Source organism: Opisthocomus hoazin, chromosome 7 (genome assembly GCF_030867145.1).
Source record: "Opisthocomus hoazin isolate bOpiHoa1 chromosome 7, bOpiHoa1.hap1, whole genome shotgun sequence".
Lineage (NCBI taxonomy): Eukaryota > Metazoa > Chordata > Aves > Opisthocomiformes > Opisthocomidae > Opisthocomus > Opisthocomus hoazin.
In genome coordinates, this window is record NC_134420.1 from 44,931,412 (window position 1) to 44,953,516 (window position 22,105).

Consider the following 22,105-nt stretch of genomic DNA (forward strand, 5'->3'; position numbering starts at 1 on the left):
AAATCCATTTCTCTTCAAGGTCGTGTCCTCACATGTGTTATGCAAAGTCTCTTTGACTGTAATTTTTCACATTTTCACCTCAGGTTAGACATGGTCAATTTAAGAATTGTTCAGTTAAATAAAAGTGCTCAAATGTAAAGAAAATTTACGCTTTCTTCTGAGTTACTGCTTAGTTGAAGAGGTACCTTTCTTATAGTCAGAAGGAGTAAGCAATACTGAAAAGACTAAAAGACTTTCTTGGGGAAAGTCTTGGTAGAGGTGAATACCCGTACTTTGTTTGGGTGGAAAAGATTAGCATCTGAAAGGTCTGTCACTGCAAGTGTATTTGCTCAGGTCTTAGCAGAACATGCTTTTAGTAACTGTATTTCCTGTGCATGGATTGACATCAGACACAAGGACAGGTGCTCATAGGCTAATGCTGGGTTTGAGTGAGGAAGACTATATTTCCTTTATAACGCATCCTGTAAAGAAATCTCAGAAGACAACAAAAAACTAACCAAGAAATGTCTCAGGAAGAACTGAAGAGTGATTTTGGAGTCTCTGTAATATTCTGTTAATTCTAGATTTCTAGATTGTCACTTAAAAAATCTCTTTTTCCTATTGAAATAACACAGAAATAGTAAGAGTCTGTAAAAAGACTAAGTTAATGGCCAGTAAAGTGATGCTGTTACCAGTCAAATACTACAAGTAAAATGTAGAGGAGAGTCACTCCTTTCCCACCCTGCCGATTTCAGTAAAGTGTGAATTTAAAAAGCCCAGTTGGAAGTATTCAAATGATAGCATGCATATCAATTAAATTGTGTCTTTGGGTGGTTTCAAAACCAAGGAAATTAAAAACATAAAATTACATTAACACCTCACTGGACAATGAACTTCTTTGCAGTGCTGCCCTCAAACAGAGCTAGGCTATGGGAAATGATATTTCCTATAAAGCTTTAAAGCTCCATCCACCTTCAGTTAAGGTATGAGAGTTCCAGATCCACTCATTTGGGATTCTTAGTGGCCCTCAGCAAAAATATATGGCAATGGAAATCTTTTTTTTAAGTATTTTCTCATTATTTGTGTAAACCTATTGAAGTCATAAAATATGAACAGTTAACTTCGTGGCTGGAATTAGTACATTTGCTGGAAGATTGTGTTTTTTGACTCTTCCTGAATCTTCACATGTACCTACGTGCCAGGTGCCTCCCGAGCTGCAGCACCTGTAGATGTGCCCAAGCCAGTTTCAGATTTGTTGATTTGGATATTGCCAGCAGTAGTGCTAAAGCAGTATGGATCTCGCCTCTGTTAGAATATTCACCTCAAATCTGGGTAAATATGAAGAAGAATCAGCTGGAGACAGCTATTATTGCTCAGAGTTATCTGTGACTAGAAAAGACATTCTTCTGTACATTGGAATACTCCTTTTAACAGGGAAAGGTTTTATCGTATGCATGTGTATTAAAACCCAAAAGAGTAGGGTAGGGCCCAGAACCTCACAAACATCCATCTCAATTTTTGTTTTACTTTTTTCTTTAGTCACACATTTGGACAAGAATGGTTCATTAGGACTGTGATTCTGGACTTTGTTGAAGTCACTTACAAGGTTACAGTCCTGCTTACACACTGTGACCTCTGCCTCAGATTCGTGCCCCCAAAGGCGAGGGAAGAGCATGGATAGCTTGTTCACTTGTCAGTTGTCACTTTCACAGCCGGGATATTAATATAAGCTGAAATCAGTGGTGGTTTCAATAGTGGACAAGCTGAACTGTGAATTCCAGCTGCTGAGAAGCAGACACACCATGCTTGGCAACCTCAGGCTGAAAGATGGCAGAGACCTAGTAAGCAGACACCTTTAAATCATCTTGGCAGGAATCTTCAGAGTTTTCTGGATCAGAGTCCCCTACCTGTAAAAGCAACAGGGAAGGCAAACCCCATACTATACCAAAGCAAAACGAAGCTCCAGCCTTGCTACATGTTAGTGTTAGTTCCATCCCAGGGTTGGCTGCCTCCCATGACAGCAAGGCTTCATCAGAAGTGCTGTCGCAAGAGCTTCACTTCTTGTGAAGGCACAGTGGGTGAGAACATGGTACGTAACCTGTTGTTCCTGTTGCCTTATTTTCTCCTGTTAAGCGAAATTATTTCCTAAACTCATTGTCAGAAACTTCCATGAGGTCAAAGAGCATTCTGCTGAGCTGCGGTTCTCTCATTTGGCAACCCCCAGCTAGTGCCACCAGCTTCGGCTTCTTTCATTTGCATTTGCAGAGCTTACAGTTTCCTCCTGTCTGCAGCTTTCAGTTGGACAGATACTGAAAATGTAGTCAGGAGAATCGTTTACAGCAAATGCAAACAGGCTACTGGAATTATAGTGTCAGAGAGTCTTAGTGCTGACTGAACCTGAGGTAAAAGCACATCAGCCCACAGCCACTACATATATTTTCTATCCATTCTTGTGCACCAGCAATTACTCTACAAGTAGCGTTCTAAATTTCGTTCTGGATGATTTTCTGGCTCCTAGAACAGTCATCCCCAAACATCTCAGGTTCACAGCTCCTGGTGTTAGCTGGAGGTACTGCCAGGAAGGGAGTCATAACAGCACTGCTCCGTCAGCTGCTGTAAGCTGCTGTTAAATACTCACAAATAGGGAACCCGAAGGTATCCTAGACATAACTTCCCACATCACGTTCTGTCCTGAATGCAGCTCAGCCAGAACATCAGAGCTAGAGGCCAGGGAATACCAGAGTAAGTAGGTATGCTGAGGAATTAAACATAGATATGAGCTATGCCAGAGTAAATACCCTGGAAATTGCCTGTTATTTTGTCCCACAATTATTGTTCAGGTTGATTGAACTATATTATTGCATGGCGCCTACAGTGTACGAGAGACGCCTTAAAAAACTTACCGTGAAAGTTAAAACTACAAACCAAACAACTGTGTACTGTCTTATTTCCAACATCATTCACCTGTAAAGCATTCATTTGGAAACACTGTGATGTGTGTTGTGATACCTATTAAATTCTGTAAACGTGATGACAATAAGGAATGTCAAATATTTTTTGAAGACCCTTTGGTAATGTATTTCAAAACCAGCATGAAAGTGATTTTTTTTTCCCCACTTTGACAGGTGAATTATTTACTGCCTGGTGTAGTTTTCTGAATAGCTGAAGTTTTCTATCAATGAGATGAATTTAGAGTCAGGCAAGGGAAGCCATCTCACTAACCCTGCATCCAACCCCATTCCCAAGGCAGTTTGACTGTATCTACAGCACTTTCTGCTGTACTGCAAATGTCAAACAGAAGGTATAATGGATTTAATATTAGTGCTGGCCAAGGTGTTGAGGGAGCTGTTAATAATGTCACTCCAGTTATTGATCTGAAGCCTTTAGAAATCAAAGAAAAGTGAGAGATCCCCAGCTGGGGAAAGGCACAACAGTGACTGGTTTTTATTGCCAATATATTTCTACATATATAGTGCTGACTTTCTAGAATTATGTGATCATCATTAATCTTGGAGAGATTTTTGGAATCATTATGTGGTAGGGTAATATCAGGGTGACCTGTATGCATGTTAATGTTAAAATTTGCTTTCTTTCCAACCACAAGTCAGCTTTAAAAGGTACAGCAGTGATGGCAAAAACATGAATACAAACATTCAACTGTAGGGAAGTTTTGTTGATTCTGAGACCATTTACTGGTGAGGTTGAGATGTCTGGATTTGACTCTTCCCAAGAACATTGTCACTTAATCTGTCTTTTAACCTGGCATGTGTGTAACTGCTATTGCAGGAGGCTAGATTTTTCCTAATTATAATATTCATGGCTTAGCTGCCTCTGCTTGCCACTGAGCTAAATTTGGCTCCAAGTTTATATTCTTCTAGGTTCCTTTGCCACAGTTAATTCTGAAGAATTCACTTGTGTTTTCTTCTAAAATAGAAATTGATTCTTAGAATAAGTGTATGCTTTCTTCCTTCAGCCAAATTTTTCAATCTTATGGCAGTCTATACAAGGAGAACCTCTGTCTTCTTTAGTCAGCAATTAATAAATGAAAGTAAAATGTAGATTTTACGTTTCATATATATCAAATAAATATGCAGTTCCTTTCCATGTTTATACAAGGTAAATACAGATAAATCCAGCAGATAACTTGCAACAACTATCTGCTGGATTGAAGATGAAATTTGTCACTACCTCAACTGTGCCATAAAGTAGGTCAATTATAAAGAGATACAGACACATACAAGTGCCTAAATACAGTGTGTGTATGTGTGTATAGATACGTAAATATTTATGAACATACAAGAGGTACATGTTAAGTTGTGAAATCAACGATTGCAAGTGTATTTATTACATCACAAAATTAGGCAAGTATATTTATTACTATATTCCAAATCAGTATAAAAAAGGAGAAAAATCTATCTTTGCTTTCATTTGATCCCTGTGTACTGTGATAAACACATACTTAAACAGAATTGATTTTTCTGTACAAATTCTATTAAGTCCTTCATGACTATGGGGAGACCATCCAGTAGAACCCCTGTTGCACTCTGGACAGAGTGATATTTAGTGTGGTCCTGTGAGTTCTTTGGGAACAGGCGAGAAGAAACAAAAATATGGCCAGAGGATTGGAGACTGCGTGGCTCTTCTGTACTCCTTCCCTCCCTTAATAAAGGGAAAGACATAAGCGAAGTAGGCTGAAGAATCTCTGCTTGCCTCTATTGATTTCCCCAACTACTTTTTTCAGATCTATTTGATCTGGGCTCCCAGGTCAAGATTTTTGTTTCATTGATATGTCTATAGCAGTACTAATGGAGTGTGTTCCTGTGTCAGCTAAAGGGTTGTGAGAAATAAGACTAACTTGTCTTCCTGAATATCCCCCGTCTTACATGGGATTCTTCTCGGTCATACAGCTTAGTCCAGAAAAATCACAGTAATTGTGTTTGCAACTTCTCATGGGAAATAATTTCATACAGTTACTTGTGATATTCAGTCTACATGTGCATTTAGAGTACATTCCGTTCATTTTTGTACACAAGCATAATGTTCATTTCATCCTTCCCTCAAAAGCGCTTTGTTCTGAAGTCTTTCACAGCTCTTTCAGTTTGCTGTCTTAGTTTCAGGTGAAGGCCGCATTTTCCCAAACAAAAGAATCATTTTAGTCTGTCACCATATTCACCTATGTAGCCTTAAATCACCTTGGCTTTTTTTCTCCACCCTGTTATTACAAATTCACCTTTCATTTATTGTTGCCCCTCACCTCTTTTCTTGAATTTCCAACCTCCTGTGATCTCTTCCTCCTAAATTTTGCTCAGTGTCATTGTGTATCTTTCTAAATTAATTACCATTCACCTATTCATTATATCTGTTTTCTAATTGTAGGGAATTTATTTTTCATTTCACAAACTTGTTGATGGCCTTTTCAGATTAAATTAAATCACAAAATTATTTTGTGATCTACAAGTTTTGTTTATTCCTCTTTTTAAATTTTGAGTCATAAAACCAGAAATTACTGTATTTAAACAAATAATTTTAATATTTTTTGTGTTCCTCTATAATGTATAAATGCACTACAGCCTTTATTTCCCCAATCTATGGTGATATTAACTTGCCTTTCAAATATTATACTTCTAATTACAGCTGGATAGGCTGTTTCTTTTGCATATTAGAGTAGAACAGTACCGACGCTTAATAAACTGAGATATCCAACAGATCAGACCTGGCTGCTTAAAGCTCTTGGCTTGTTGCAAGTCAGCTATGTTTAATTCATCATACTACAGACTAAAACCTTGTTCTTGTCAAAATTACACAATTCTATCTTCTTTATATACACAAAACAGCAGAGATACAAAGGATGATATTACTTGGTATCGATTCAGCTCTGCAGGGAGCGGAGATCAGAGAAAGCAGAACTGGCCAAAAGGAATGTCCGCCTCCAGTGAACAATTTTACTCATGGTCACACTGGGAAAAGCCTGAAAATATTGCTTCTGTGTGAAAGGTTTGCTGCTTCAAGCTCTCAGGGCTTTTCCCAGGCAGTTTGTCACAGATACTCCTTGCTTTTCAGCTGTGAATAGTATATGACCACCTTGAATAACTTGCCTAATTTATCATTGCTTTATCATCTGTATTTGTTTATCACCAGGTAAAGCAAATACGGTGTCTCTCTGATTTTATTACATGTTACATTTTTCACTGGGGTAAGTTGCTCAACTAGGTATAGGGCAATAAAAAAATCCATTCCCTTGTTTGTTCCCTGAGTCCCCTGCGCCGCTGAATCCTGATGTTTCCAGTCTGAATTTGCCACCCCTCCAGCAGCAGCAGGTCACCTATCAGAGAGCTGTCTCTTCTGTGTCTGTACAGTGCCTAGCACGGTGAGGTTAGTCCAGGGGCTCGACAGTGCCATCTGTAATGGCAACGGTGATACTCATCTACACCAATCAGAAATATATGCTTTTTTACAGTTAGGCTATGGTGCAGGGCCATAAGCTGTCTGAGGGAATGCTTCTGTGCAACCAGCGTCCATGCCAGCTGCTCCCTCCCCAGGACCAGGCACTTCACGGGTGAATGTGGCAGGACTGAAACATAGTACTAACCCAGTCCAGCACGGGTGATTAAGGCTAATTATTTCATTAACTGTAGTTTATCAAAGTGCATTACACCTAAAGGTTTTGTAGAACATTGAATGAAAAATGTAGTTGTGCTATCATCAGTAACAGAGCTTCCTTTTTTCTGTTTTTTTTTTTTGTTTTAAGTGAATTTAATTCTGATGATAGGTGCCAGATGGAGACAGCCCTGGGGAATGAAATTGTTTGTTTATCCACAGAACATGTACAGCACGGGCTGCAGCAGTGTAGTCTTTCCCATGCTGTTTCATTGCTGTTCTCCAGCCTTGCCCTTCGGTGACAATCTATAGAGGTGGGAAGAAAGTTCACAGTCCATGCCGTGCCCAAACTCCAGGTGCTTTCCTGTGCGTATCTGCAGTAGTGCCAATTAGCATCCATTTTCATGAACTTTTTTGGCATAGGAAGTATGTTGGTCCCCCAATCCAGTCCAAATAGGCCACCAAATCATAATACAAATTAACTGCTTACCTAAATCAAATTTTAATCAGTGACCTACGTGCAAAAGATCAAAAGACTTTAGTTTCGTGCTTCCCATTCTATTTCTCCTGAGGCATCTGTTTTCTTATAATAACAGTTTTCCTCCTAGCAAGAACATTGGAATAATGATAGTACTATTAAAAAAGCCAAAACAAAAATGAAAAAAGCAAAGTAAAATAATCACTTTAATAAGATACTTTGCAAAGGGGTGAGAAATCTCATTCTCTCACTCTGCAGCCCCACACCTCTTCAGCCAAGAACAAACATTGTCAGAGAGATTTCAACCAGGAAAAAAAAAAAAAAAAAATTAATGTAATGAACATTTTCATCAAATGCGCTTAAGCCATGTATCCTAAGAATTGTGCTGATAAATTTTGTAATTCCACATAAAAACAATTAATTTTAGTTTTGGGTTTATGTTTCAGAGAAGTTGGCTAAAACCTGTGCTTTTTATTATTATTTTACAGCTTGTTTTGAAAGTGTCATAAATAAATGACTTAAATGTCCCACAAGACAAATGTTCTTTAATCATCTAATGCACTCATTTATCCTCAGCCTTAACCTTAGTACTAAATTAAGTCTCTTGCAAAAATATAACTTCATCTAAAAACACCCATCAATCCTATGTGATTTTGATAAGCGCATTTAAAAAACATAAACAATCAGACAGTTGTCAATCCAGTTGAAGTTCTGTCCCATTTAAAAGTTATTCATTAGGATATGTTCCTAATGCACCTGCTGCTAATAAAATTTTAAAGTGGAATGAACAATATTTTCAGGTTACTGCTAGAGTTATAATTTTCTGCCATTCACTAGCACTTGCTAAGAATAAAATCAAAATGCATATCAGGAAAATATCAACTTCAACTTAAAATGAGTAACTTCTAGCCTAATGGGATGCATTTTCTGAAAATATTAACATAAGTTATATTTTAATTTGCATTCCAGTTTCACAGCACCACTAGCAAAGTATGCGTCACGCCTTTGTGTTAAGTTCATTTGGTCATTACCTTTATTATCTACTCAGGAATCCAATGTACCTGGCACCATCGCACAGTAAAAAATGCGTAACATAGACATAGGTTACACGTTCAAAACAAGATATTTTGGAGAAGCTGTCATATGACGTGAATAAATAAATAAAGTGGCTGTGAGGGCATATGAAAGACTTTTAGTGGCTGATATTCACTGTAATTCAGAATTAATTCAGATTCTCTTTAGTTTAAGTAATACTTAGCCATAGTGATGGCTAATACAGCATTTTATTTTGGGGTTTTTTGACTATTGGCCTCTTTAGGAGCTGGAAAAATACTACTGTTTAGCTCTTTGGGATTCTTTCTCACTGGGGCTTTAAAATTCTAAAGAACAGATAAGAGCAAACAGCAAATAACTGGATTTAGAATAAACTCAGAAATTATCACTAAGGCCCTTCCTCTGCCACAATTTGTCAAATCTGATGATAGGAAACAAATTCTATTCATAAAGATTTTATTTTTTGGGGCCCTCTTGTGATTTGGTAGCAATTCAATTATAGTTTTGTGAGATAGTGAGCCCGGAGAGGGAATCCAGACTGACAAGAAATATGACAGGACAGTTACAGAGTGTTTATGCAATTAAACTTTCACTGACAATACCTGCGGAATGATGAATGCGTGGGCGGAGGTATGTGTGCACAAGCAATGCCCCACAAGTATTGCACATTTTTCATTATTATACAACTGTTCAGATCTTTCAAGAATAGCCTGAAGTGAGGTGGAGAGTGCTGTTCCGCAGCATGTTAACCAAATGCCTTTTTTTTTTTTTTCCGGTGGGTCTTGGTATGCCAGGTGATAAAAGAACATCTATTTTAGAGAAATGTTGCAGGAAGATTAAGATTTAGCCTGAGTTTGACATCTATTAATTTTGGATTCTTAAAATGGTTTTATTCTTTTTCTATCTGCAACTTTATATCATTTCAAAACTGATAGATACTGCATAATTAAACTGCAAGGTTATTCATTTTTGCGTACAGGTGCAAAGGGCACTATAAAAGTAGAATTTTCCTGATTGTAGATTAGAAAAGAAAGGAGAAGCTTCAAAGACTTTTGTAGAAAACCACAAAAGCTTACAGAGTAGATTAATTAGTTTGATCATAGTCTGTGTTTCAGTATGTCTGTCTTCCATGGAAGTATAAAATCAGTTTGGTTTAGAGGCTCTGAAAGATTGAAAGATCTACCTGCCAGGCTATTACAGTAGTTATTTTTACTTTTCATATGAAGTTGCTCATTTGTAGTGGGGGTTTGATTTTGAAAACATACTGTTAAAACAAGTTGACCTGGACTACCTCTTTTCCAAGCAGTCCAAGTACAACACTAAGTTAATTCCTGCAAACCTTCTGTTCAAATACTGCTGTACACTAAACAAAAAGAAAGTGAAATAACTACAATGTGATTGCTTCCCAGAGAAGCTGAGCAGAGCACTATCTGTGGACTTTGGATTGCTGTGGACAGAGGCTGAAATAGCATGACTGACCCTAGAAGTACGAAGTAAGGGCCTGGCAGGTAAATTATTATAAAATCACCATTCAAATATTATCTAGAACCGTGCTGATTTCTCAGAACTTTATTTAACTTCACTGAAGTAAATGTTGGATGTTCAGAATTTGGTTCCTACAAGCCTAAATTCAAATCATTAGCAGTAAGAAAAAGCTGTTTCCTATTCATTCACACTTACCAAATCTTTCAAAAATTGAAGTCTGCTTCAAATAATGACAATCTAAATAAAAAGGTGGCTTGTTGCAGTGAACTGTTTCATGATTCTAAATGATGTAAGCTAGATTGCAAAATGGAAACTATTTGTTTGTTTATTTATTTATTTATATGAGCAGTTATCTCATGAGAAGCAGCTCCTGAATTTTTACTCCTTCTTTCTAGAGATGGTTGTTTCCTATCTTCCGAGGTCCCCAGTGAAGTCAAGGGAAATGTCCATTCATCTTCCTGATTTACATGCAGACATCTCTTCTCATTTTGAAGGAATGACAGTATTTATTTGACTTGTACGCAGCAAACATAATCTCACGGCTTAAGTTACTCAGTATCAAAAGTTATTGTGTATTGAAAAAAATCTGATTTTCCAAGAGCTGTTTCTAATACCTACTAAAATTGATAGCAAGAAAAAAATTGTTTTCACATTACTTAGGTGTTAAAATTACATGGTGGTGTTCCTTTATTTTCAAAAACCAAACCTAATCCTGTTAATTCAAAGTGAATAACAAACAGGACTAAGACTTTTTCCCAAGTTGTTACATTTATTCAACCTGCTTGTGTTTTGTTCTTCATCATAATTATTTCCAAGTCAAATCTGCGCTGATTTCCTTGCGGACCCACATACCTCTGACTAACTTAAAGAATTGAGCTGGGATAATTCACACTATTCCTTGGGGGTCATGTTCTCTGTTTTTTTCAAGGACATTTTTATTACAAAGCTGATGAAATTTGCATATTAATTCATTTCTTTCAATTTTTTAAGATTAAATGTTGTCAACATGTATCAGTGCAAGGCTCTGACAGTGCTGATGAAATGGGTCAGTCAAGCTTGAACATTTAGAGTAATGCAGCCATCTGCAACCCCCAAGCCCCTTGTGTAGTTTAGTGCTACCATTGCAACTTGATTAAAAAAAAGTTTTATTCAATGCAGGATATTAAAACATTATCTGTGAAATGATATGTGTTACTCCTGCCATTTGCAGGGAAAGTGTATTTGACAACAAAATGGATCTAAGGATCTCCTTGCTGATTTAGAGTTAGTGCTTTGTCAATCTTAATTAAACTCCAGTAGGAAAAATGTAGGGGAAAATAAAGAGTTTCTGCTGTGCCAGAGCTTAGAAGTTATTAAACTGGGCTTAATGTCCCCTCCTAGCCTGTATTTTTACTGTTTGAAAAGCAGTGTTATTTACGGGAAGGAATTGCCTAAATCCTCGTGTCTCAGGGGCCCTGGAAAGCAGTTGCATTCTTCTGAAAATACCAAGACTTAACAGAATCAGAGAAATTAGAAATGGAAAAGAACCATTAGGTCAATTTATCTATCCCCCTGCCAGTGCAGGAGAGTTCCCTACAGTATTGCTGTCTTACAGTTAATAGTCATGGATTTTGAGTCACCGTTTCCCAAGTACTTATGAAAGTATTTGCTGTGCAAGCTGCCTGAGTTCATTTTATCTTCAGTGATGGGACGGATATCCTTGTATTCTAGTATTCTGAAGTTTTAATAATCAGATTCTAGATGCAATGTATATAGACACTCAGTAATATCTTTACTTCTCTTTAAACACCTACTGTGCATTTCCGTCATGTAATGTTTTATTAACCTGTGTTTACTCAGCATCTTATTTGACAAGTAGTCCCTTCGATATCAATGAAAACAATACACAATAACCTCAATAATTAACCAGTATAAATCAGCATAACTACCTTGGTTTTAAAGGTGTGGAGTCAGTTGTGGGTTTGGCCCAGGACCTTTTGAAATCACCAGGTCTAATTTTGAAGTTAGGGCAGTTAAATCCACCCATAACACCAAAACAATGTTAACTCAAATGACAAGTTTCAGATGTGAGCTTACTTCTCTGCAATTACTGCCACAACTTAATCAGTTGATGTATTTCAATAGAAACTGCTCCTGGTCATAGATGTGCTCACAGTTGCTACTTCTGATAGCCCCAGCAATGTACGTTGGCCTTAGCTGGACAAAAAAAATATCATCTTGGCTTGCAGACGTAAAGACTGACTTCTGCCTGGAGTATGAACACAAAGCATGAATGCTAATAATAATCAGAAAACAACCTTCCAGCACCCTGTATCTGTGGAGGAGAAGATGACTCAAATATTAGTTGATTTGTATGGCAGAGTTGCTATCCTGATAATGTACTGGTTTTATTTTCAGGCAGTCACCTCTGCAGAACTTATGCTGTAATAGGACAGTGTATTTTCAAATTCAAGCTTCCTTTAATACATGTCATACAGGAAGCTCGGGTTAATCATATCTAAGACTGTAAACAACATTACAGGACCGTTGCATTTTTTCTAAGCTGCATATTTTTTCATTTGGTGGACTAATAAAAGATTTAGGAAATATCATTAGGTAGGCATTGGATATCCTTTTAATACAAAGACGAATCTGAGCTAGTAGCACCTAGATTTTAAGACCAAACTCAAAAAGTTGTATTGGGTTGAAAAATAAAAATCCAGCTTCACACTATAGCAGAGTCTGAAAATGTCAGATATGAAATATTTAAACTGTGGAACACAATCTTCAACTTTGGGCTATAAAAGTTTAATTTTATGAGTTGCTGTTTCTCCAGTTGTTCGATATTTTTAATTCTACAAATCCATGTTTATTAGCTTTCAAGGTTTAAACAGTGTTACTGAGTCTATTGAAAGTAAATGATACTGACTTCTGAGAAATACAGTTACTATGATTTGTTTTCTATGTCTACGTTCAAGATAAAGGCAAAAGAAAGAACAAATAAAAGGAACTGATTAGCACAGTTCTCTCTTTTAATACTTGTAAAATCACCTAAAGTGCTTTGCTATTTATTCTTCCATACACTACAAGAAACAGATCAAATTGATCTGGAATGTGATTTTTTGAACAGTGATAATTTTAACATATGTAAAGAGCAATTTCAGCATCTTTAATTCTATATATTCATATTTTTACAGTCATCAATTGTAATGCCCAAATGAAACCTCCTTCCACTCTGTGATCTTCCCAAATATTTTGCAATAGCAGTTCTTTGTCCAAAATCCCAGTCCTGTTAAAGTTGATAAGCCAAATCATGCTGCCATTGTAAACAACGCAAATCTCCGACTTACGTAATGAAGTTGTTCCAGTATTATGCATAATGTTATCCAATTACAGTGGGCGTGAGCACTTCCTTGAACATCATGACCTCTTCTTGTTTGCATATCCATGATATTTTTTTCTTCTATGCAGGATTTCCTTATACAGTAAGAACATAGGTTGAAATACATCTGGTTAGCATTTTCTATGTGAAGTACAACTACAATCAATCCATTAGATAAATTCATTGCAACAAAGTAGTCTGCCACATTAAATACTGTGGGTAATTTAGCAAACTTTTGTTTTTACCTTTGGATTTTTAAACAATGAATGCTGTTAGCTTTGGTAAATAACAACAGCTTTGTTTTGGCAGTAGCTGCTGCAGACTCCTAAATCCAAGTTATTTTATCTAACAATGTTTTGATTAAATTTATTCCTCTCTACCTAACTTAATTTTTTTTTATTTAAGGCAGTTTTCAAGCTATGAAGGAAAGTAAATTTACTGTAAATCTAGACGCTTTTCTGCTAGCAAAGAATTTCAGCATATGTTTGCTTTATACCTTCCATTTTATATATATAACTGATCCTACTTTTGAACTGTGAGATTTCCTTTCTCAGAAACAAATTCAGAATTTATGCTTGCATCTACGATCTGCAGGCAGGTTGGTACCTCCACATAAGGAAAAAATATTTTTAAAATCTTCTGTAAGTTTGAAGAGGAAATTTCCCCTGCCAATATCTGCATGTAAATGTTCTTCTTCCATCTTAAATAATAGTTCTTACAATGCACAATATGTGTGCTGCAAATAAAGCAGTCAGGTTTTGACAACTTATGTTTATGAAGTCTTTGTGTTTGACTGGATAACAGTGATCACACATCCTAAAAAAGATTTTGCACACTTTATTTTTTGTGCTCTGAGCTGCATGATTCCAAACATACATTATGTTTATTTTAAGTTTCATGGCAGCAGGCATTGTTGAAACAAGATACCACCAGCTGAAAACAGTGGATAATGTTAGATCTTACTGATCATGACATTTTTACAGGATAATTTGAAGTCAGAATGAAGTTGTTGAAATTATTTCTTCTCCACATTTGTATATGTGTAGAAATCCCAGTCCGTAAGCATGCAGGATGCAAGTGGTTCATATTCAGCCATGTTGGCCAGGAAAAGGCTAACAAGTGAGCAATACTGAGTGAGTTTTCCTTAGAAATTGAGGAAAAATTTCTTTACTGAAAGAGCAGTCAGGCATTGGAGTAGGCTGCCCCAGGAAGTGGTGGAGTCACCATCCCTGGAGGTGTTCAAAAAACACATAGATTTTGCACTTTGGGACATGGTTTATCAGGCATGGTGGTGTTGGGTTGACAGTTGGACTTGATGGTCTTAGAGGTCTTTTCCAACCTTAATGATTCTATGATTCTATGAGGGAGATAAAAGAGTCAACTAATCTAATTAAAGAATAATGGTGGATGCATTTGATTACCCAGAAACTTCACACCTTGACAAAATTTCAGTGAACACTTCTTGATACTTGAGACACTTGTGCCTCTTGGCACACAGAAGTGACAGGTCTGTTTTCTACCTTAATATTCCATATTATAAAGGAGTTGGTTCAAAAATAGTTATAGTTGAGCCTCTAATATAATTCTGTTCAATATCACAGTGTAGGTAGAAGTATTCACATCACAAACTACCACTGCTAATAGCAAATAAGCTGGGATATTTTGAATAAAGGAAAGAGCTGAACATAACCCATACAGGGAAACTGTAATCCCTAGATTCATTAGCCTGTATTGGGAAACTGTAATCCATAAATTCATCACGAAACTCATTTAAGTAATGACAACTGAGTGGCATCATGTGTGAACTTACTTAGAGTAGTAATGACTCCCTAAATTGTGAAGTTCCTGAGGTTTTTGTGAAACATCTTTCAGAAAAACTAGGAATCCATCATAGTAAAGACAATAGGAATACGTCAAGTACAGGCAGTTAAATGCAAGGTGGTAGTCTGTAGTAATGAGGGCAAGACTGAAAAGAAATTTGGGTTACATCCAAAAAAACCCCAATAAAGTCTATTTAATGGTAGATACAAATGAACTACTCAGATTGCTGAATTTGCATGGAATAAAGGCAGTTTAGTTTATGTTCTCTCCATTAGTCTAAAGCACAAACAACACAGGTTTTACAATTGTTCACGGAGATCAAAACAACTGCAATCAAACCCCGAGATTTCAAAAGAGAAAAAAGATCTCCAAACAAACTCATATGTTCAGGAGCAGCAGATCAGCAGGTCTAGATGGCATATAACAAAAGAAAAAAATATGAAGGAAATGTGAAATGGCCAAGCTGCTAAAAAATATACAATGCTCCAGTAAAATGGCAACCAGAAAGCTGCAGGGTGACAATGATTACCTAGGAGAGAGACATTTTCCTTACAAAAATGTTTTTCCTACAAAAATGTATTGGAAAACAGTACTAAAATTATCTTTAAAAATTATGTGGTTTTATATGTGCTATTTCTATTAACACAAACACATGACATAATGCAACAAGTATGAAATGGCTTTAGACTTGAATCGCAAAAATGACTGGAGGTATAGGAATATTTATTTCTGAGGAAAGATGTAAAAGACTAGAATTGTTTTCCTCATGGTACCCTAGGTATCTTTTTACAAGGAGACAAAATCATGCAGTAAAACTCCTGTGGAAGATCAGTGAAACAGGTAAAAGGAAGCACATTTGTCAAGTGCTGTGGACGTATGGAACTCATTGCCACTAGCTATTCCTGCAGTCAAGAGCAGAGTACACTTCATAAATATGTGGGCATTTATATACAGTGACAACATTCCCTTCTAATTTAAGTTAAAATATTTTTATAGAGGAGTGTATTGTGCTTTAAGTCAATTTAGACACCAGCTGGTGATTTGAAGAGCTACGGATATTGACTATCTGGACTTCTGTAAGGCCTTTGATACAGTTCCCCATAACATCCTTCTCTCTAAATTGGAGAGAAATGGGTTTGATGGGTGGACTGTTCGGTGGATGAGGATTTGGTTGGATGGTCGCATCCAGAGGGTAGTGGTCAATGGCTCAGTGTCCAGATGGAGATCAGTGACAAGTCCTTCAGTGTTCCATATTGGGACTGTTTAACACCTTCATCAATGACATAGACAGTAGGATCAAGTGCACCCCCAGCAAGTTTGCAGGTGACACCAAACTGAGTGGTGCAGTCGGCATGCCTGAGGAAGCCATCCAGAGAGACCTGGACAAGCTTCAGAAGTGGGCCTATGTGAACCTCATGAGTTTCAACAAGGCCAAGTCCAGGGTCCTGTACCTGGGTCGGGGCAACACCTGGTCTCAGTACAGGCTGGAGAATGAAGGGATTGAGAGCAGCCCTGCCAAGATGGACTTGGGGGTTCTGGTGGATGAAAGGCCAGACATGAGCCAACAGTGTGCGCTCACAGCCCAGAAAGCCAACCGCATCTTGGGCTGCATCAAAAGCAGTGTGGCCAGCAGGTCAAGGGAGGTGATTCTGCCCCTCTGCTCCGCTCTGGTGAGAACCCACCTGGAGTCCCATGTCCAGCTCTGGAGCCCTCAGCGCATGGAAGACATGGACTTGTTGGAGCAGGTCCAGAGGAGAGCCACAAAAATGGTCAGAGGGATGGAACACCTCTCCTGTGAGGAAAGACTGAGAGAGTTGGGGCTGTTCATCCTGGAGAAGAGTAGGCTCCAGGCAGACCTTAGAGCAGCCTTTCAATACTTAAAAGGCGAAGACGGGGACAGACTTTTTAGAAGGGCTCATGAGCTTCTGCAAACTGGTCATTTCACGTTACGCTTATGCCTTCTCTGAATAACCTCCTCCTGGGATTTCTTCAGGCAAAAGGTAGTAGACCTTGGAATATGGTGGTTAACAAATGAACAACATCACACTCAGAATATGTTATGCACTGAAAATGACAGCGGCCTGGAACAGAACCTAGAGATTGTAACAGACATTGCTCACTTTTCTCCCTTTTCTCAGCAATGATGGCCACTGTTGGAAGTCCATCTAATCTGGGATACTTGACTCTATAGACTCTCAAACCATTGTGTCTGTTCTGTGTTTCTGGTCAGGACAGGTTGCCTATAGCAGCAGAAATATCTTGTACATGACACCTGTACATTGTCCTGCAGTACATCTGCTAAGACATTGAACTATGAATCAGTGTATTAGAGAGGCAGCATTCTTGTGCATTTGTTTATCTTTATATTGAGATATGCATTATCACTGCTAAATAAACAAACACAATGAAGTTACTATACTTACCTCCAAGTTTCAGGACTATAATTTTGATTTGGCAGTTTTCCCTGTGGCTTTGTAGTTTACAAAATCAGTGGTAAGAGGCTATAAAATCACAGCTGCATTCTGAGCCAGAGATGAATCTAAAGATGAAGACTAGGATAATCAAGTGTTGTTCGAGGAATACAGCTTGGGGAAGTGGGCAACAGGGAGAGGGATTGAACCTGGAAGCAGCGCAGTTAATCGCCTGTTCTAAGGATTGCACTCATACACTCCAGATAATAGGGAGAGGGTGGAAGGAGGAATTTAGAGTAGCTTAAAGTCATTAAGTGAGAAAGACTATACAATTTCTTCTCTGTAGCAATATAAAGTACCTTATTTCAGGTCAAGAAGGGCTTTGCTTACTGTAAATCTCACAAAGTTTATGCCACCCCAGGTACAAACTTCACACTAACTTGTTCACTCTGGGGAAGGTTCACAGTTTGGTTTTGTTTTTTCGGGGGTTTTTTTGAGCAATAATAGTCTTTGTAAGATGGCTGCAGTGTCAGCATTTATCTTGAAACTCTTGGATATTAGTTTTGACTGCAGTCACCTTTCTGACAAGTGTTATTGCGACTATGTTTTATATCCCTGTTCAGGATGATTTCTAATGATAATGCTCTGTCTACCTCACTGCTTCACACTAAATTATAGATGCCACTATGACAGGACAAACTATATCCAAGTGCTAAACTCTACTCCCTTTGTGTGATGTCAGTGCCTTCACTACTTTGTGCCTGGAATTAAAAACAGAATAGGAAGATATGCAAAACATTTCTGCTTAAAAATAATGTTCTGTCAGTTATTAAACAAGTGATATTTCATTTAATCAGCTCAAGGGGATTATTTTAAATGAAAAGGCAGAGAGTATGATTTTATTAACACATTCCTGCCCTAGAGTCCTACTATAATAATTCTTTACTTGACTAAATTAAAAAGTTATAATTCAGTCCATCCACAACAAAGACTTATGGATAGTTAAATTTCATTAGTTTTTCTATGTTGAGTTGTGCATGGAATAAAGGGAAGGAAGGCATCATGTCTCCAGAAAATATGTCCTGAAGTAAACATTAGTTTATGAATACAAACAAACCAGACTTTTAGTGAAGAATGTTATATTAACCAGTTCCCACTTGTTAATCTGATACCTTCAGCATTAAAACGATGTTATTTGTGCTATCTCTGTGCATATGTGTTTGCTAAAACAAAGGCTTTTATCAAGTAGTGAATTTTTTCAGCCTAGAGAATGTGAACTAGGGCAGACTAAACCTACTACTCTTATCAGCCTGAGGGTAATTACACTTGTTGTGTTGACTATAATACAAGAATTCTCTATAAAACATTTTGACTGACAATTTTTAATTAATTAGGCATTGGAAACACTACTGAAACTTAGCAGGAGGATACGCAAAAGCCATTTGAATACACACATGTGTACCTGCACTAGCATGCACATACACACATTCATGCAAATCTATCTGCAGAAGCAAAGAAATAATAAGGGTGTCACTAGTCACTCCATAATTAAGACTGCGCTGAGGTTGCCAAGTGTACTTAAAATCTTGTTTTAGGTGCAATAAGTAAATATTTCTATGTATATGACAATATACATAAGACTTTTTTCCTCTTTCTTGTTACGAAGTTTTAAGAAAATAGGGTCTATAGCTGTCCTTAAAATTTTGGAGGATGGCGTTGACTATTAAACCCAGAACAAGCAATTTTTAATATTATTTTAGGCTAAAAGTATACCAAATTCTCAAAGTGGATCCTAGATCTTTGTAATTTTAATACTCTGTAGGTCCGTGTTTTGAAATGAGAGTGTAAATATGTTCACTTTCATCTTGTATGTCTCAAACTTAAGACAGCTGACTAAATTCTGGTCTTGTTTATGGATATAAATCTTAAGTAACTATACTGAAATATTTGGTGATATTCTGCATTTGGTCCCATGAAAACTGAGAGTAGAATTTAATCCCATTGCTATAAAAAGAAATTGGATATTACTCTGGGAAGGTTAAAAACATTCTATCTGATATCATGTCAGACTGAAAACTGTATAATAAATAAGAAAACAAGTGGTAGCTCAGACAACTGAAAGCAAAGAGTAGGTAGCTAAATATTGCAAATAGATGGACAGACCAAGTTATTTTTTTATAAATTCCATCTCAGAGGATTACTTCATTTATCTTTTGAGAGAGACTTTCTCATTACAAGAGGTATTTCACTAAAAAATTAATTGTTTATTAAGAATTAATTAAATAGGTTAGCATGGGACTATCTGATCAGGGAATACCAGTCTCAGTACTTTGAACTTGCTGGTGCTGCAGTGGTTGTAGTTAAGACGTTATATTGGAGCTTTCCTTCATTGGAAAGGTTTGTGTCAAGAAAATCTTTAATATAAAAATAAAAAAACAGTTCATGCATAAAGCATGACGCCCTGAAGCATATTAGGTCTGTTTATCTCTCTGTTTAAAATGAACGGTACCTGGTATAGTTTACATAACAAGGCAAGGATCAGTTCGATAAAGCATTTATATCACCTGGGGAACACGCTGGCTCATTTCCTCAACACCTTTCCGCATGACTCATTCACCAGCAAGTATAATAGCAAACAGAGTTTTAATAGGTCAAGAGCAGAGGACTTGCTTGTGTTAAAGTGAAAGACATTTCAGTCTGCCCTTTGACAAATAGCTCATATTTCAAGCCCAGGTCTCTGCAGCTGATCCTTGAATGATAATTATTGATTAAATCTTTCATGGACAAATCCTTAATTGCATTTGATCAGTTGCAGCCTTAAAGAAGTTTTTTTTAAATAGACAAGTTAAAGCTTACTCCTTATGTGGTATACATAAAATGTGTAGATTGTCCAGGGGGGACCAAATAAGGGACCAAGATGGACAGTTGCCCCCCAGATGCAGTGGCAAAGCTCTAGTGACCTCATTAGAAACAGGATTTTACCTCAGAACATTAACATTTTTGGTAAATACTACAGTATAAATCTGCGAGTTAACATTTGAAAACACTTTTTTAAACAAATGAATTTCAATTTAGTTTGCAATTAAAATCTGTTGTTAGACTAACAGATTTTTTTTGTCACTCTTCCATTTTGTTTAATGTAATCCAGGATATGAGTCACATTTGCTTGTTGTTTCTATATGTGAAGCAAATACTGTAGCTGCTGTTTCTGTCATAGCACATCTGCTCTGCTGAAAACTGCAAAATGATAGATAAACACATGGACAGGAAAAGAAATAGATGAATAACATTTTGTAATTATTTTTTCAGTGAACAGTAATCGTCACCAAATGTCTTTGCAGTTCAAAGGCTATTTTTGTTAAGCGGACATACATGGAGCTTCCATGCAAGCTATTGTATCTTTTTGGTATTTTTATTTTAAGTACTGAAAAATATGTTTTCCCCCAACTGGCACTTTCAGGACTGCATAGTAAAAGCAATATTGTGTTCATCAGCTGTCCCAAAACCAAGGGAAAAATTGTTCAGTGAAGAGAAGAATTATTATACTTTGCCTTTTCTGGAAAGTTCAGCCGTGGAATACATCTTCCTTAGAGCATAATTAATAACAATTTGTGATGCTTTTATGCACAGATACAATTCAGAGTATCTGTTCACTATATATAATGTAACAAAAATAAGCTGATATCACTTACAGGATACGTATCTAGCATCCCAGTTGACATAAATCAATAATTGAGCCATAGATAAATAGATTAGATGTGGCAATAGGAAGAGAAAAGAAGCTGAGAAGAAAATCCACAAAAATAATTTTGCAAAGCTTGTCTTACTTTTTCATCAAAAACTAAGCAAAATAATCTGACAAGAGCAGAAATCAAGTCATGTGGCAAATTCTTGTACTTTACTATTATCAGACAATGTAATACAGCACATGACACTAAAAGTAATAATGTATTGTCAAAGGACAGGGTGTTAATACTATGCCTTTTGTTCAGAAGTGTCCAACCCCAGCAGCCTTTATGGTAGCTTCTTCATATGCTTGGTGCTCTTCTAACCACACACGCCCATGCATTGTGCTTTCCTTCCTCCACCCAGACTGTGCTTCCCTTCCAGAGACAAAGAACCCAGGAGAGCTGCTCCAATGGCAGCTCTGTTGTCTGCACAGAAGCAAGGTCTATGTCTCTATGTGCTGCTGGGCAGCTGTTAGATATAAACCCTTGGGAATATATGCCTTACACAAGCTCAGAGGGGAGGAGTTGGGGCAACTCTCGGCACCCCAAGGTGCTCTAGCATACCCAAGGAATCTGTATATAGATTGTGGTTAGCGAGATGCTTTTTCTATAGACTTTTTGTTTGCATGAGCTCTTTGTCAGCACATTTGTGACTGCTGACTTCTAGTGTCTGGCCTGCAGATGACATCAGTCCTGGTACTACTGCCCCTGGCAGAGATTCTCCAGTGGCTCAAGTGTGAGGCAACATGTGGCACAGGAGCAGAAGGAACTGAGCACATATCTCCTCTACACAGTCCTCTACTAATCCATGGAGATGCATGGGGGTTGTCACTTGGGACAGGGAAATTACACAGACAGGCTAAACTTTGACTGAAAATGGGAGAGTAGTATTGTGCGCCCTGCATTCAGCAGCTATGTGGTACAAAGTACACAGGGGACAAAATATCAGCAAATTACTTTGTTTCTCTTGCTTCCCGCGTTACTTGCCCCTCTCTCTCTTCGTGCTTTAGAAGAATAAAATATATTCCTCAAACACCTGTCCCTGTTGCCATGCTGCATGTCATCACGGTTTCTGCCGTGGTTTTGGCTTTTGTTGCTTCAAGGTGCTATCCCTGTATGACCTAAATTTTCTCGATCCATAGATCTTTGGCATTATGGAAGCTTTGTGAAAAAAGGCCCATCATCATTCATA

General features: G+C 37.4%; 1 protein-coding gene across 7 annotated transcripts in view; it reads left to right on the forward strand.

The window, feature by feature from the left end:
* The window catches only part of NPAS3 (neuronal PAS domain protein 3), a 636,093-nt gene that overhangs the window by 534,841 nt on the left and 79,147 nt on the right, over positions 1–22,105 (forward strand). The gene's annotated exons all lie outside the window — the stretch shown is intronic.